The 15,612-nt window shown below is 44.2% G+C and overlaps 2 protein-coding genes across 9 annotated transcripts in view; one reads left to right on the forward strand and one right to left on the reverse strand.

The window, feature by feature from the left end:
- The window catches only part of ALKBH8 (alkB homolog 8, tRNA methyltransferase), a 54,110-nt gene extending 43,386 nt beyond the window's left edge, over positions 1-10,724 (reverse strand). The window contains exon 1 of one of the 4 annotated variants that reach the window (XM_040054944.2): positions 10,703-10,724. The gene's annotated coding sequence lies outside the window, so the exon portion shown is untranslated. Of the gene's footprint in view, positions 1-266; positions 366-401; positions 522-719; positions 807-10,702 lie in introns of those variants that run through there. The other 3 variants (XM_040054938.1, XM_040054939.1, XM_040054943.2) reach the window with 3 other exon arrangements.
- Positions 10,641-15,612, forward strand: part of ELMOD1 (ELMO domain containing 1) — a 44,175-nt gene continuing 39,203 nt past the window's right edge. For 2 of the 5 annotated variants that reach the window (XM_040054945.2, XM_040054948.2), the window contains exon 1: positions 11,048-11,162. The gene's annotated coding sequence lies outside the window, so the exon portion shown is untranslated. Of the gene's footprint in view, positions 10,779-11,047; positions 11,163-11,220; positions 11,385-15,612 lie in introns of those variants that run through there. The other 3 variants (XM_040054946.2, XM_040054949.2, XM_040054947.2) reach the window with 3 other exon arrangements.

Here is a 15,612-nt window from a genome sequence, read left to right on the forward strand (position 1 = left end):
ATAATTTTTTTTTCAGGAGGCTAGAAGGTGAGATTTAAGAGCTCCAGCATCGGCCAAACGCGCCCGAAGGCACCAGCACACCGAGGCACCAGCACGTCCCCGCGGCTGGTCCATCCAACCGCTGCTAGGGACAGGCAGCCCCAAACCTCCCACCGACACCCCGCAAACCCCCGGGCTCCGGGCACCCGCTGCAAACAGCGACGATAATAGCAATAACCACAGGAGCGCGTCTTTAGAATCACAGTATGTTAAGGGTTTGAATAGACCTTAAAGATGAACCAGTCCCAAACCCCGTGCCATGGGTAGGGGCGCGTCCTGCCAGACCAGGTTTCTCAAAGTCTTGAACACTGCCAGGATTGGGGCGCCCACAACCTCCTGAGAAACTTGTTCCAGGGCCTCACCTGGAGGCCTCACAGCAGTGTCCCTTCTGCTCTGCCCTGAGCACACCCGGGGGAGGCTATAAAAGCTGTGAGGCACACGTAGGGACAGACTTGGCCTTCTCCCCCTTACACAACCTCGTCCTGACAGGGACAGAGATAGAGATAGAGCCGGAGCCGCGGCCAGGCCGCGGGCTCTGCTCCCCGCACAGGGCGGCACGGCGGGGACGGGAGGGGAGGGGAAGCTGAAGCAGAGGCCGCCTCCGCTCCAGCTGCTCCCCATGCCGAGCCAGAGCCGGGCGAGGCCCGGGCGCTGCAGCCCGAGCCCAGCGGGCGCGTTACCTGCAGGAAGCGGCCATGACGGGGCGGGCACACGGCACCCGCACCGCCTCCGCCACGCCGTCATGGCACCGCCCCGCCCCGCTGCCCGCCGAGCGGGGGCAGCTCGGGGGGATTTAACCGGTGCGAACGTGTCTCTTTATTACGGGCCAGGGAAGCCAAGCGTTGAGATTCAACAAGAGCAAGTGCCGGGTCCTGCTCTTGGGTTACAACAACCCCAGGCAGCCCTATAGGCTGGGAGCAGAGTGGTTGGGAAGGCCCTAGGGTTGCTGGTGAGCAGCAGCTGAACATGATCCAGCTGTGCCCAGGTGGCCAAGAAGGCCGATGGCATCCTGGCCTGGATCAGCCGTGGTGTGGCCAGCAGGAGCAGGGCAGTGACCGTCCCCCTGCCCTGGGCACTGCTGAGGCCACACCTCAAATCCTGTGTTCAGTTCTGGGCCCCTCACTGCAAGAAAGACATTGAGGGGCTGGAGCGTGTCCAGAGAAGGGCAGCGGAGCTGGGGAAGGGTCTGGAGCACAAGTGCTGTGAGGAGCAGCTGAGGGAGCTGGGGGTGTTCAGCCTGGAGAAAAGGAGGCTCAGGGGGAGCCTCACTGCTCTCTACAGCTGCCTGAAAGGAGGGTGCAGCCAGTCAGTCTCTTCTGCCAGGCAGCAAGTGACAGGGACAAGAGGACATAGTCATAAGTTGCAGGAGGTTCAGGTTGGACATTAGGAGGCATTTCTTCATACAAAGGGTGATTAGACTTTGGAATAGACTGCCCAGGGAGGTGGTAGAGTTGCTGTCCCTGGAGCTGTCTAGGAAGACTGGATGTGGCATTTAATGCCATGGCCTATTTGATGGGGTGTTGGATTGGTGATCTACAAAGGTCTTTTCCAACCTAACTGGCTCTCTGATTCTCTGGCAGCAGCTGGTTCTATGTGCCAAGATTTCCCAATGACGAGGCCAGGGTTCTCCTGCGACATGCAGCTGTGTCCTGGGGAGAGGAACGTCCATGCCAGCTGGATCCAGGGCAGTCGGTGGGGCAAGGGGAAGGGGGTGAGTCGCCCCCTACAACCATCTTCCATGGACACACACTTATTGTCACTGTGCCACCTTCTTTTCCAGCTCACACCATGCTTCCACTTGCCAGCAGGCTCTCCCCATGCCACTTTTTGTCCAAGTAGAGCCAGCTCTTTGCCATCCTCCTCTCTATCCACAGTCTTCCTCTGAGTCCTCACAGAGCAAGTGCAATGCTTTAACCCTATGTGCCGAGGGACACTGTCCCACAGCCCCACACCTGTCTCCATTCCTTCATTGGAGCCTCCTCCAACCCAGGGGGAAGCATATGGGGGAAGACACATCCACACTGCAAGTTAAAGACAACTTCCACCAGGCCAGGGTGGATCGAAGACAGCATCATGGCTTCCCCCAGGTTCAGGTGCTCAGCAGAAGAGACCATCCCCTGGACAAGCCACCATCACAGCCAGCACTGATCACATTGCCTTTGGCTCACTACGGCACCAGGGACAGGGCAGGACAAAATCATGCCAGACCAGACAAGGCCATGTGAAGACTGAGCCTCTGGTTGTATGTAAATATTCTGCTGCACCACTCTTGACCTGGCCAGCAACCCCCCAAAGGCTGTGGAGTGCACCCACACTAGTGAGAGGCCTGCCTTGCTAGAAGGAAGCATCTCCACCCCTCACTGACTTCCTGTGGAGAAAGTGGTCCCTTAAATCAGCGATACAGTGTGCAAGCCTTTGCTTCATTTTCCTTCTCCATAGGCTAACCAAGCTTCATACTATGCCCCTAGACATAACCTTTCTCCCTACTTTATCCAAAATGCTGGAATTTGGGATTGCCTACTTTTTGTTTACTTGACTAATGTTCTGCTTCTTGCTGCATCTCATTACCTAAAGCTTTTTTTCTCTCTCTCTATTTAAGTACCACGCTGATTTTTACTTTTCCTCCCTCAGCCTCCTGTGAGTATGTAACCTTTGTCAGGTTATGTGTAGGATTCCCAGGCAGGTGTTATTTAAGGATGAGCCTGTAGACCTGTAGACTCAAGCCAGCTCTTCAAGTTTTTCCCAGATGCACACTCTGGAGAAATCTACCCATGGCTGTGCTTACCCAGAAGAAAACAACAAAAAATCCAACCAACCAAGAAACTACAACAAAAAAAATCCTTTGCCTTGGAATGTATACCATGCCCTATGCTAGGGACACAGCTATTCCACGTACAGAAGGTACTAAGCATGTGAGGCTGACAGGGCATATCCACCAGCCTGTAATATCTGGGAGGTAGGAAATGCTTGGTCAGAAGGGTGGTTCCACTTCTTTTCCTCCACCACAGTCTGTGCTATTAAGTCACCCTCTGTCCTTGACCCACACGGTGGATAACCAAGTGTTGTGATAGCACAGATCTTCTGTCTAAATTTTCTTATATTTAAAATATGAATATTTGCTACCTACCTAGTAAGAGTATAGCAGAGAGCTTGTTAACCTTTGTGAACACTAAGCCTTAGTGTAATTTGCTCTTCTTGTGAGCCAGAATGAATGGAGAAAGAACAACCAGGCTGCATCAACAGCTGCTGTCTCTATTAAAATATTTTCCAAGGCTGTCAGCCCTGGAAACCACCCAACCCTGCAAGCTACTGAAAGGATGATCCTAATGATACCAGTTTGTAATTCATTACCAATTTGTTCTGACAAGTGGAAAATACCTGCCCAAAGGTTGTTTCTCTTAAGTGTCCACATTCCAGATTCTGTGCACTCTCCATTCTATGGGCATGTTCATGTGTGTTCTCTGAGGGAGAACAAACTCACCGTGAGGTTTTTTTCTCAAGTATCTTTGTATGATTAGCATTGGTCAAGAATTTTTCATGCACATTGCAATAACATTTCCTCTGATTATGAGTCAAGATTTTTCTTCTATGAACAACATTCTCACATAGGAAATTTCCACCATTTAAAAGGAAAACAGTTAAAGGCTGGTTAGGGGTTTAATACAAGCTTATTTCAAACCAGAATTGTTATGCCTTTTGTGATTTAAGCCCAGAAGCACCGTACATTCTCCTCCCATGCTAGACAAGATGGCAAGATGGGTACAGGCTCCTCCTACAGATACCACAGTGCTTATTGACAAGAAAAAATACATCTCCATTAACAACATTATCTCTGACTAACCCACAAAAGAGTTCACAGAAGTGGGGATTCAAACACATTCACCTTTGATGTTAATATAATCTCTGATTTAAAGTGCTTTTGCAGAAAACTCACTAGTTCTTTTAAAAAAATCTCTTTTTTGTAATTTTAATATTTTGGTTTTAAATGTCAGCATATATTCTAGTTTGATATTAAGTCTTAACAATTTTAAGAAAAAATAAGGTTTATATCAGAAAATCATGGCTCTGGCCCTATTTTTTTAATTGGTAATGAGGAAAGATGTCTTCTAAAGCAGAATATTATGCTCCCATTTAGTCACAGGTGAAAAATAAAATCCTACTGACTTTTCTCAGGAACAAATTACACTATTTGCTATGCTGTTCGCTGTTTTATCTTGGCCACCTTCCCAGGGAGTATCAAGGCGTTTGTCAGTCCCTGGGAATCAACTTCATGAGATAAGTAAACACTTCTATTTCCTTCAACAAACAAGAGGTTACTGGTCCGTAGGTGGAAAGACAATCTTACTCCCTTTTATAGCAAAGCAAGCCAAACCATGCTTTAGCCTAATGTGATCACATTGGATTTCCATTAATTTCAAACCCAATTAAAAAGGAATCACAAGAAGATAGGATTTGCTATATCAAATCTCTTGGTATAAGAAACTGCAGTTTAAGAATCATGACAAATAGGATATATTTCAGGATAGCAGTTTGTTACAGGAAAAAGAAGAAGCCTCTTAGCACAAAATCCAGCTCAAAATCACCCATGACTACTCCTGTAGGGAAGTAATGTAATAAAGGATAAGACAAGATGAATTGTTTTAGGACAGCATTCATGTAATGGTTCAGTATTTGGACAAATATGTGTTGACCTAAATTCAAAATGTGCAACTGCTGCTGCTTGCGATAATAAAACTCTCCATAACAAACCTCCACAGTGCCAAGGGCTTATATTTTTCAGGAAGAAGGCAAGGCTGGCTCTGTGCTGCATTTCATTTTTATTCTGCATTTGTGCTGTTCAATGCTAGATTTCATATTTCTTTCTAAAAAAGAAAGAAAAACAGAAAAAAACTTTTAGGAGTTTGTAAGCAATTGCATAAGACCATAAGACTGAAAGACATGAAAAGTCTGAGTCCTGTTAAAATCAGTGGGATTTTCAAATGCTGGTGATCAAAATGCTTATATTCTCAAGATACTTAAAATGTCAAGTAGCATCAGTATGCTTTCTGATTTCTAAGCTTTAGCCTACATTCTGTTCATACCTCCAAACTTTTTCAAGCTTTTTTCCCACAAACATAAGATTTTAGAGTACTTTTCTCCCTCTTTCCTTTAACAAAAATGCTGCACTTTTCCTGAAAGCTCAAGACTCAGTGTACCAGAACTCTAAGAAATACACAAAATAGCATAAATCTTACGGTAAAACTGTAATATTTGGCAACACCGTGTTTCTGGCACAAATACATGATTATTGGCAGGTTCACTTCCACTGTTACCAGGTGTAATCCTCTTGTGGAGGAAGCTGCTTTAGCATGATGACACAGCTTTTTCTAAGCAGGGAGATTGTAGTTCTCTACTGGGACAGCTACAGATCTTGTCATCTACAGAACCGAACTGGTCAGTGAATGTTTAGGATTGGACAGGGGTTGGCTAAACTGAGCACTTCTGTTATGCCATGAGATTGCACTAATGAAGTTCAAGACTGTTTATTAGAGGCAGGGAGGAATAGCTTTAGCTTCGTTGTCAGACACACTGCAAAAGCATGCCTACTCTGCTGGGTGACCATTAATATTGCACTTTAACTGGGAGCACATTCTGTAAGCCCCAATAAACAGAAAATCTTTGATCCTCTTCTGGTGAATCTTCAGAAAATTCCTGTGAACTTTCAGGCATAAGACAGAAATTACTGTAATTATGATGTGCATGCTCCAAGTCCAAAGATATTTCATTATACATACTGCCAGCGCAAAGAATCAGCTCGTGAGAGGTTCCTGCAGTGCGTGGATACAAATGTCAAAAAAAAGATAATTTCTTGATTTCATTAAGGAAGACCATAAGAGATATAAATTCCCTAGACACAACTACTGGAAAGCATAATATTTGAAGTTAATTCAAAAATTTCCAGTGAAGCTCCTGCCAGCTTTTCCTGCTCAAATAAAACCTCTTAGTGAATGGTCCTCAGCCTTCAAAGTCCCACATGTACCAATACTAAGCAAGCCATACATTGCATGAAATTGTTTTGTCCTCAGTTTTCATTTTTTCTTGACATAAACAATCTTGGCAACTTCAGGCTTTAAATCATTCCAATGCCCTGCAGGCTTTAAAGAAAAGATGATAATTCTCTGCTAAATAGGAATTGTTTCTTTCACTGCTGCTGTGACTTTCTCTGCAGTTCAGGCAAAGTTTAGGTGAAACCTTTCTTCAGTCTAGTGCACTTTCTGAGGTGTCACAGAAGTAATATGGAGTACTGAAAGAACCATACAAAATATTGATTTCTCTCTAAATCACTAAACCCATCAACACATGGTGTAGTTTAGCCTTGAAGGCAATGCTGTTAGAAAGAGTCTCACAAAATATTTGTTTTCTCTGACACAAAGACTGAAAATTGTCATCCCTTCAAAGTCTGCATGTACCTTACATTCTTTTCTGGCTCTTTTTGCCTGTTTTACATTAAACAAACAGGAAATATATTTTTTAAAAACTACTGTTTGAACTATATTATACTCTTCTGGCCCTACAGTCAAAATCTTACGGTAACCTGGGAAAACTCAGTTCTGTCACAAGAAATTAGGACTTGGTAGGCATTCAGGAAGCAATGCGACCTTGCACAGGAATCCTCCCTGATATCCTCACTAGGCAGGCAGTCTGCTTTCCTGCATGTCGTTGGGAACCATTGTTTCTCACAGTTATAACTTCAGGGTATAAATGTATCCTAAGGACAATCATAGAGTATCAGGCTCTGATTCTGTCTGCTTGAGCAATCAATACATTTTTAAGGACGCAGTGCTTGCAGTTCAGACACAATCTGTGAAGTTAATTTTTAAAGACAGCACTGTTTACATAAGAGAACTAAATGTTACATTCCCATGGTAAGTGAGATCCTTGGTGCCCCCACTGACTGGAGAGAATATTGCAATGTATTCCTTGGACTGGAACTCCATTCCTTCATCTCATTTCAGGCATCATCTCAGGAGAACTCATGCAATACCTTGACTTTCTTTATAAGATGAATAGCTGTTCAACCATAAATTAAAATTTCCTAAACAAAAGCATGGTCAGATGCTTGGGTCACCCCATTTGCTGCTCTTATGATCTAGTCTATGTGCACACTTGACATATCTGGAAAATGAGAATTGTAAGCTTATAAACTGAATAAGCAAAAGCAAAAAAAAAAGCGTCCAAACTTAGTGCCTCTTTTTTTTTTTTTTTTTTTTTTTTTTTTTTTAAATAACAAACACCACTTCATCTGTGAGTCAGTTTGCTGATCTGCATGACATTTACAAAATATTTACCCAAATCACCAGGGGTTTTGAATCTTCATGAATCATTGTTGGTGAAACACTTTGTAATCTTTGAATCTTTGTATGAAGTGTAGCACACGCATTCAGAGTATGGATCTAATTAATGGGAGAAAATGAATGAAAAGAATAGATTTTAAAAAAACCCACACATCACTTTTTTTTTTCTTTTTAAATGGATTTAAATTTTTTCTCTTATAAATGCAAATCTTTCTTTTTCACACAAACATGGTTGGTACACATCTTGGTGATGATTAGGACACAGTTTCAGCAAATTTGAGTTTGTTCACTTTTATTAAGAGAAAAAAATAGGTATTGCTAGCATACAGTATTTGAAATTCCTGTCTACATCGCTTTATTTTACTCTTTCTATGTAGAAATATCCACCAGAATGCTCTTAATTCATATGTAGACAAAGTCTTTTCTGGCAAAATTCTTTGCTTCAAGAAGTGGGCAAACTAAATGAGCATACTGGCTGCTTCACTTAGCTGTCATCTCTCCAAAGGCTCAGTGAGTAAGCCTGACACACTTCATCTCTCATGTTACCATCATCAACATGCTTCTGTTAGCGTCTCCCATGTTAAAATTTATGGCATCTTCAGTCAAAGAAATACAAGTGAGGTGAAGTGTGGGACTGGAAATGAACAAAACATTTAGGAGATTGATTTTAAAAAATTATCCTGAAGCTCATGTGCACACAGCCCTAGTTGCTATAATATCAGTGTGTGAGAGCCATATAATCCACCACCGCAGGACAATCTGTATTTGGTGCTTGTCCTAAGCCAGGCACAAAGAATTGCCAGCTGTCAAGAATCCCCTCAAAAGGGGCAAGTGAGGAAATTTGAGAACAGCCTGAGAAGCTTATCATTTATGGAGAGAGTAGCTTATCTCATGCTGAGTGAAAACTAGAGGGATTGGTAATCTGAACTACAGATTTTGAAAATTGAGGTAAAAAAGTTCCTTATTTAAATAGGGAGGGGTTTCCTATTCCTTTCTTATCCTTTCTTACTACAACTTTTAAGATCCTTCCAGCAGTACTAGGATTGTTAGGTAAAATACAGTCTTTATCTTGTCCATTTTAAGTCAAAGAATACAAGTGTAGCTGAAGTATTTCTGTCACCTCTGTATTGTCACAAAATGAAAAATGTTACTTGTTAATAAGGAAACAAAATAATACTATAAAACCATTAACTAAAATATAACTCCTTATGGTGCATTGAATAATGCTTGGGTGGCACATTCTGAGAAAAGTGCTGGGTGGTGTCAAATAGTTAGGCTCTTCACAAGGACACGGCACACGTCCTTGTTATCAATTTTGTCTTTATCAGTAATTTCTGTAACAGCAAGTGCTTCTATCCAAAATAATAAAGGACTTGAGCTTTTGATTTTTCACCAATATCTGAGTGAGGTATGTTGTTATCTGGTTTTTCTGCTGCTTCTGTCACCTTCTTTCCAATGCTAAATTAATCATGCAAGTGACCTTGCTGGTTTTTATTAAGCACAGCAGGCCATATGAGCTATTGCTGGAAAAGTGTGACATTGCTCAACTAGTGGGGTCCTACATCTATTTTTTTCACTCCCACTTCTAAGCATAGGCTATATTTCTGCTGTCATGCACAGTTTCTTTCATTTGCCATAAATTAAAAATAATTATGCTGTTCAAAGGAAAGTACAGCTTAATAAAATATTCTGTAACTGCTTATAAACAAAAGAGCTTTATATAAAATGCTGGGTTGCCTCAACTTTCCATGAAACAATGATGCTGAACATAAGAGTCATATAACCTGTGTAGCTTCCATACCAACATAGAAAGAATGTGTACATCAAACTGAGATTTGACAACAAGGGTCTCAAAAAAATTCAGGCAAATCTGAAACGGCACTGCATGACTACAGCACAGCTATGTACCACTGCATGATTCCAGAGAATGGGCAGGAGGTCATCTGGAAACTCCAAACACATTGGTCTGATCCCCTAAATTTGCCACAACAACAAGTCAGTAAGGCTTTCTTTCTCACATTTTGAATTCCTTACTATTTGTGAACAAGAGCATGTCATCTGGAAAAGTAAGGCTACTTTTGTAGCAAGGATCTGGCTTTTCATGCTCATGATTCATCTTGCGTAATTATGAATGAATTGTCTTAAAAATCTCCGTTCCTAGATTTATTTTGGGAAGCATAATTGATCTCTTCCCCTGAAGCCCCTGAAAAGTCCCCCAGTTTAGAGTTTATTCTGTTCAGGCATCTAGACATGCAGTGGATCCTCTGGCCTAGTGCTAGAGAAGTTTCTGACAGGTACAGGGCTTAAGAGCAAGGACTTGATGTGTTGGGGGTGAATATTGTGATATGGTAATTACAAACACTGCCATAATGCAGGAGACGGGAGAAAGAACGACTTTTCTAGTTGCATTGATGCATGGAATTAAGCTTGAAAGATTACTTCAGTGTGCAGAGCATGATGCAAATAAGAGATGAGGTGGTAAAGCTGTAGTCTGATACCAACTGTTGAGTTGTTCCATTGAGCGTCGGACCTCATTTGCTGATGGAGCACAGAGCTGCAGGGGAGGCTGCTGGGACCTCCTCCATCCCTGCCGCTGGATCAGCTCTGCAGGACACAGCACCTGCAAGTCAGGTGCATCAGGCATGCTGATGGCAGGTGGAAGAGAGGCTACATAGCTCTAGCTAGGAGGAGAATTAAACACCAGTCTGCTTTGCTGTAAGACATGAACCGTGTTTCCTAGTCGTTAAATGTTTAACACAACAACCCAAGTGTTTTCCTGTATGTGACAGTTGATTATGGGATCAAAATGACTGAAAAGGGAGATTTAGAAGAAATTAAACCATATCCCTGAAACAGGCATGCAGAAAGCTATTTTCAAATTAGGCACAGAGAACACTTAGAAAAATAGGTTAATTAGCATTTTCAAAGGACTTCTAAAAACATGAGGCTATTGGCTAATGTTGGGATGCCAATGTGGCCTGACAGGCTGCTTACAGCTTCAAAGGAACATCTGGACAGATGCATGCAGCAGTAAGGATGAATGAAACAGACTACTTGCCTACTGGCAGTAAATACTGCACTGGGCAACTTTGAATGATTCTGTGGATGCTGCAGACAGCAGTTATTCTCCTAGAGGGGAGAGCTATATAAATAGAGCGACATGCCTATGATTCCAATTAGCTGACTTTAAACTTCGAAGATAAAAAGCCTTCAGGATATACTGCTGGGGAAGAAAGGACACTGATCTGCTGGACAGGTCGGTGGCACGGGATATGGAGGAAGGATACTGGCTCGCTGAGTACTACCGCAGCTAGCCGGGACCTTAATACCTTGGAGATGTTCCCCGCTTTCCTGTAGGACCTTTAACCGCATCGCTGTGGCCGGACTCGCCTGGAGCGCAGACAGGTATCGCCTTTCCTTGGCAAGCGCGGGGACAACGAGGTGGGGGAAGGTCTCGAAGTCCAGGGATGAGAGGCGCATCCCGCGCTGGGGGCCGGGGGCCGATGGCGGGCGGTGCTCAGGGAGCATCCCGGCGCTCCCGTCGGTCCCCGGCCCCTTCCCCTCCCTGCGGGGCGGGTTCGGGCCCCGCCGCAGCCTCCCCCCGCGCTCGCCGGTAGGCGGCACCGCCGCCCGCCTTCCTCCGCCTCCTCCTCCTCCTCACCTTCGCCGGGCGCCGCGCCGGGTGACCCAGATCGCGGCGGCGGCGGCGGCTCCGTGTCCCTCCCGGCTCGGAAGGACGGCTCGGGACGGCGGCCGCGCTGCGCCGCGGGCATGGAGCGGCGCGGAGCGGTGAGTGCGCGGCGGCGGCGGGCCCCGGCGGCGGCCCCGCGGGTCGCTTAGCGACGGGAGGCGGCTCCGGGCATCGCATCGCAGCTCCCGGCGCCGCTTCCCTCCCCCGTTCACCGCCCGGCGGTGGGAGAGAAGTTTTGCCCCTCCGAATGCGGGACGCTTTACGGAAAGACCTCGCGGCGTAAGGAAATTTGGAGGCGCAGAGTGGCTTGCGCGTTTGGGGTATTCGTAGTTGATTTTTAAAAAATTTTAATGAAATTATTATTTGTTTCCTAACGGCCCCATCCTTTATACTTGTACGGGAGGAGGCCGGCGCTGGGCGGCCGCCAGGCGCACGGCTCTGCGGCTCCGCAGTGGGCTCTGCGCCCTGCCCTGCCCCGCAGCCCGCCCTGCGCGGGGCCGCTGGCCTGCCTTGTCCCGCCGCACCTGCCCTGCCCTCCGTGCCCCCAGTTACACCAACGTGTGCGCATGATAATGACGGCTGCTTTTTTACGTGGCACTCTCTTCTTGCCCGCCGCCCCTTCATCCCCCCACATTGTCATTGTGTATTGAAGTTAGACTTGCTCCGAGTTTATTCCAGGATTGATGTCTTTGATGTTTCCCTTGGTCCTCACCGTTTCTGCTTTTCTTGCAATTTCCTTTTAAATGGCTAAAAGGAGGTAGCGAAAGTGTGTGTCAGAATGGGGGCGATGGGGGAGAGGGAAGAACAACACCTTTGTCCCAATTCAGTCAACTCAACTGTCAGATCACAACAAGCTGGGGTTTTTGTGACAAAGGTATTTGAAACAAAGAAGCCATTTTAGAAACTGAAAGAAATTTATTTTGTGGCTTGCATGCTTTGGTAAATCCAGGTTTTCATTCTGTTCTCTTCTGCTGCCCCCTGCCCCCCTCCTCCACTCCCCGTTATTCTAATTTATCCTAAAATGAAATAGAATAGAATAGGAAAAATAGCATCTCTAAAATCCTGCACCATCCCTGTGCTCTACAATAAGCTTACTGATTACCTTCTGTTCCAATCATTTTATTGCACATTTTTAAAGAATGTTATTTTGTACTCGTAGGCCGATGAATAGTTGAATCAGTTGAGTGTGATAAGAACATCCCATCTCCCCAGGAACAGAACAGCAAAAGACTTATTATGTGTAGCAATTTGGTAGGTGTTGCATACTTATATCTGTTTAGCGAAGTGCAGGTTCAGATGAGAGTTACTGATTCTTAGGAGAGCCTGCTTTTCTCTGACTGTCTTAAAAAAATGTGAGCCACTGTGTTGCCAAGCTGAACAGGTGGAGTTAGATCTGGAAATACCCTTTGACTTGTTCAGTTCTCATAATCTGCATATCATTTTAAGAAATATTTCAACTAAAACGAATGCAAAGCTACATTGCTGCAGCAAATGACTTATCATCAAGGCTAATAGAAGCTTGGAGACAGGAAGCCTATGATTTTTCAAGAGTGAAATCATGTGACAGCATCAGATGCTGTATGTATCACTCTAAACAGAGAATGGGCAGAAGATGATTCCAGGAAAGCAGCACACAATGGAAAAATCTTGCGACAGAATGCATTTGTTAACTTTCCTACTGGCTCACTGATAGACAGTAAAACATGTTCTGCTGGTGTAAAAACCTGCTATGGCTGAGCACATAACCAAAGTGTCTATGAACCCTTAGCCAGCTCAAGTTTTGAGACAGGGCTTTATTAACCATGGGACAGCATCACATTAACTTCACTGACATGTTTGAACCCAAGAATTTCCTGTGATCAAATATCTTCCTGTCACTCTTGACAGGGAATTGCAGCCCCCTGAGCTAAGCTATACTTAAGTGGTAAACTTCAAGGCTGTTGCATTAAGTGATTATTTTGTTATCTATCATCTTCCCTGCACAAACAGACTTGCTGCTGGCTGCAGGGAAAATGCTGTTGCACAAATGCTGGCATTTGTAGAGCTCCAGACTGCTGCTAGTATTTAAATAATCTTGTTTTTTAAAGTTAAGCTGTGATCAGCTATAAAACAATTTTTATGTTCAGTTGTACAGTCAGGGCATTATAACTATACAGAGCCAGGCAAGCTTTATTTTTCCCAAGGGGTCATTTGAAGTGTTAGCAGAAAATTGCAAGAAGAACAAGCTTGCTTGCCTGAAGATCAGATCTTGTTGGATTTAATGCCCTCTGGCTCATAAGACTACTTTTTTTTTTTTTTTTTTTTTTTTTTTTTTTTTTTTTTATATGAACATCTGCTCAGCTTTCTTGATTGGAAAGCTTCTTTCATCTGACATTTCTTTAAAATCCTTTGCTTGGTAATGCAGGGCAAAGGACTGCATGAAATATGTTACTCTTTGAATACAAGCTTTGGGAAGGCGGCCTGAAAAGTAAACTCTAGAGCAGAGCTTACTGGAATACTGAGAAAGAAACCAGGCGGTGAGATTCCAAACAGGCAAGAAGGATAAAGTAAGGAAAAATAAAATGAAAGATGAGACTGATGTAAAAAGGTGTGGAGAATGTTTGTGGTTGTGTACGACTGTGTCTATGGTTCAGGCTTAGCATCCTCAGCATCCATCTAAGATGATGCAGGCTCAGCCGCCTAACTGAGCTCGAGTGCTGTGCTGTGCTGTGCTGTACTGCAGGATTTGCCAAGCCTGAGTTGGAGGTGGAAATTTTGCTTGTTCCTGCCAGGCAGTGGAAAGGGAAGTATGACAGCAGAGGCTGTGGGAGCAGCTTCCCGAGTCACTACTTAATGGTACGTGGGACTGCGTGAGCACCCCTTTTCAAGGCAAAGCAAGCATTCTTGGTGGCAAACTGTCTGACTTTGCCTTGAGACACATTATGGATATGTTTACACTAGTGATTTGGCTTGCGTCCGGCTTAACTATCTGACACATCCTCCACGGACCTTCTCCGGTTGCCTTGCAGTGGTTCAGGTCTCAGAGCAGTCTGGCTGCAAGAGACCTGAACTCTCCCATTGAAATGATACCAGGACTTCTGCTTTGGAAGCGTTCCCTTTCAATTACTGAGCCTTTCATGAAAGATATTGGTTTCTTTAAAGTACCTCCCAGCTGTAGGCTGGTGAGCATTTCTCATTCACTTCAGCATAAATCCAATCAAGAGCCCCACACCAAGTTCATCAGCTTTGAGTGTTTCTGGCAGTTTGTTCTGGAATACAGTATCCTACTCCTCTGCAAAAGGTGAGCAAACACTTCTCAGCTTTCTGTTACAGCTAAGGGGCCCTTCAAGAAGATAGTTTCTAGCCCTCACAGTAGTTAAAGTACCTGAGTGAAGTGGAGCAATTTGCCATAGTGTTTTTTTACCTCGTCCTAATTTGTCTGCAGTTCTGCAGGCTGAGCACTCCATTCTAGTCCAGACAGATACAGCCACAGACATCAAAGGGAGCCTGGAGAGCAGGAGAAATATAGGTGCTAGAAAGACTGGAATTTAAAACAATTGACAATATAAGTAGGTGAAATTGCAATTTGTTAGAGCAAAGCTAGGACATGCAGTAGTGGTCCTCAGGACTGTGTCTATAGGAAACTGTGTACCTGTGAGTTCTTCTCTCTCTGGTAGGAAATTACTTCACAGGCATTTTTAGTCTAAATATAGATGTCTACACTAATGTTTTTCAAGAAAATCTCCCGGCTTTTGTTCTTCACCTTTCTTTGTGGACTAGTCTTGGAACACCTGAGAATAAATACGTGAAAATATTTTGGGAGGACACCAACTGCAATCTGGTGTTCAGCCCCAGGGACCTGGTTGGAGCTGCTCCAGTATCTGTATAGAGTGTTTTGTTTAAAAACAAACTGCTTTTCCCCATTGTATGCAGTTTCAATTTCAAGTGCTTGGCAGCAGCGTTTCTCTTGGTCTGTGCTCTGCACTGATGTAGCTGCAGCTTCTGTAGTAGCTATGTATTTTGCTGTTCCAGGGAAGGATACTCTGGTAAATTAAGGCACAAAACCAAACCCAAAAGAATTAGTTATACAAAGTCCTGTCTTTACATCTCTTTGTATCATCCTTCTAACTTGGCCATGGTTAACCAATGCTTTCTGATGGTGCATAAGAAGGGAAGGCAGTTTCTGCAAAGAAGACTTGTTTAGGACTGTGTACAGCTGGCTATGAATTTCAAAGACGTTGGAGTTATTCCTTAATGTATATATTCACATACCATCTGCCATTTAAGCCCCTATTGTATGCCTGTACCCATGCCTGTGTCTGCCAAAAATGAATCAGTAAGTTTCCTAGGACCCCAAAACTGATACTATTATACTTGCTCAGCTGAGCAAGGGCTTCTGTGGCTAGTTACAGATTGCACTAATTATTGAAAGAAGTTTTATAATTTTTTTTTTTTTGTTGTTATCTTATTCATATATTTGAAAAATGGAATTACATCCCCACCTTTCATTATCTTCCAGATGACTTGGATGTTGATACTTGTCCATGGCGTAGTAACAATTTGTTACTA

The sequence above is a fragment of the Hirundo rustica genome, chromosome 2, assembly GCF_015227805.2.
Source record: "Hirundo rustica isolate bHirRus1 chromosome 2, bHirRus1.pri.v3, whole genome shotgun sequence".
Lineage (NCBI taxonomy): Eukaryota > Metazoa > Chordata > Aves > Passeriformes > Hirundinidae > Hirundo > Hirundo rustica.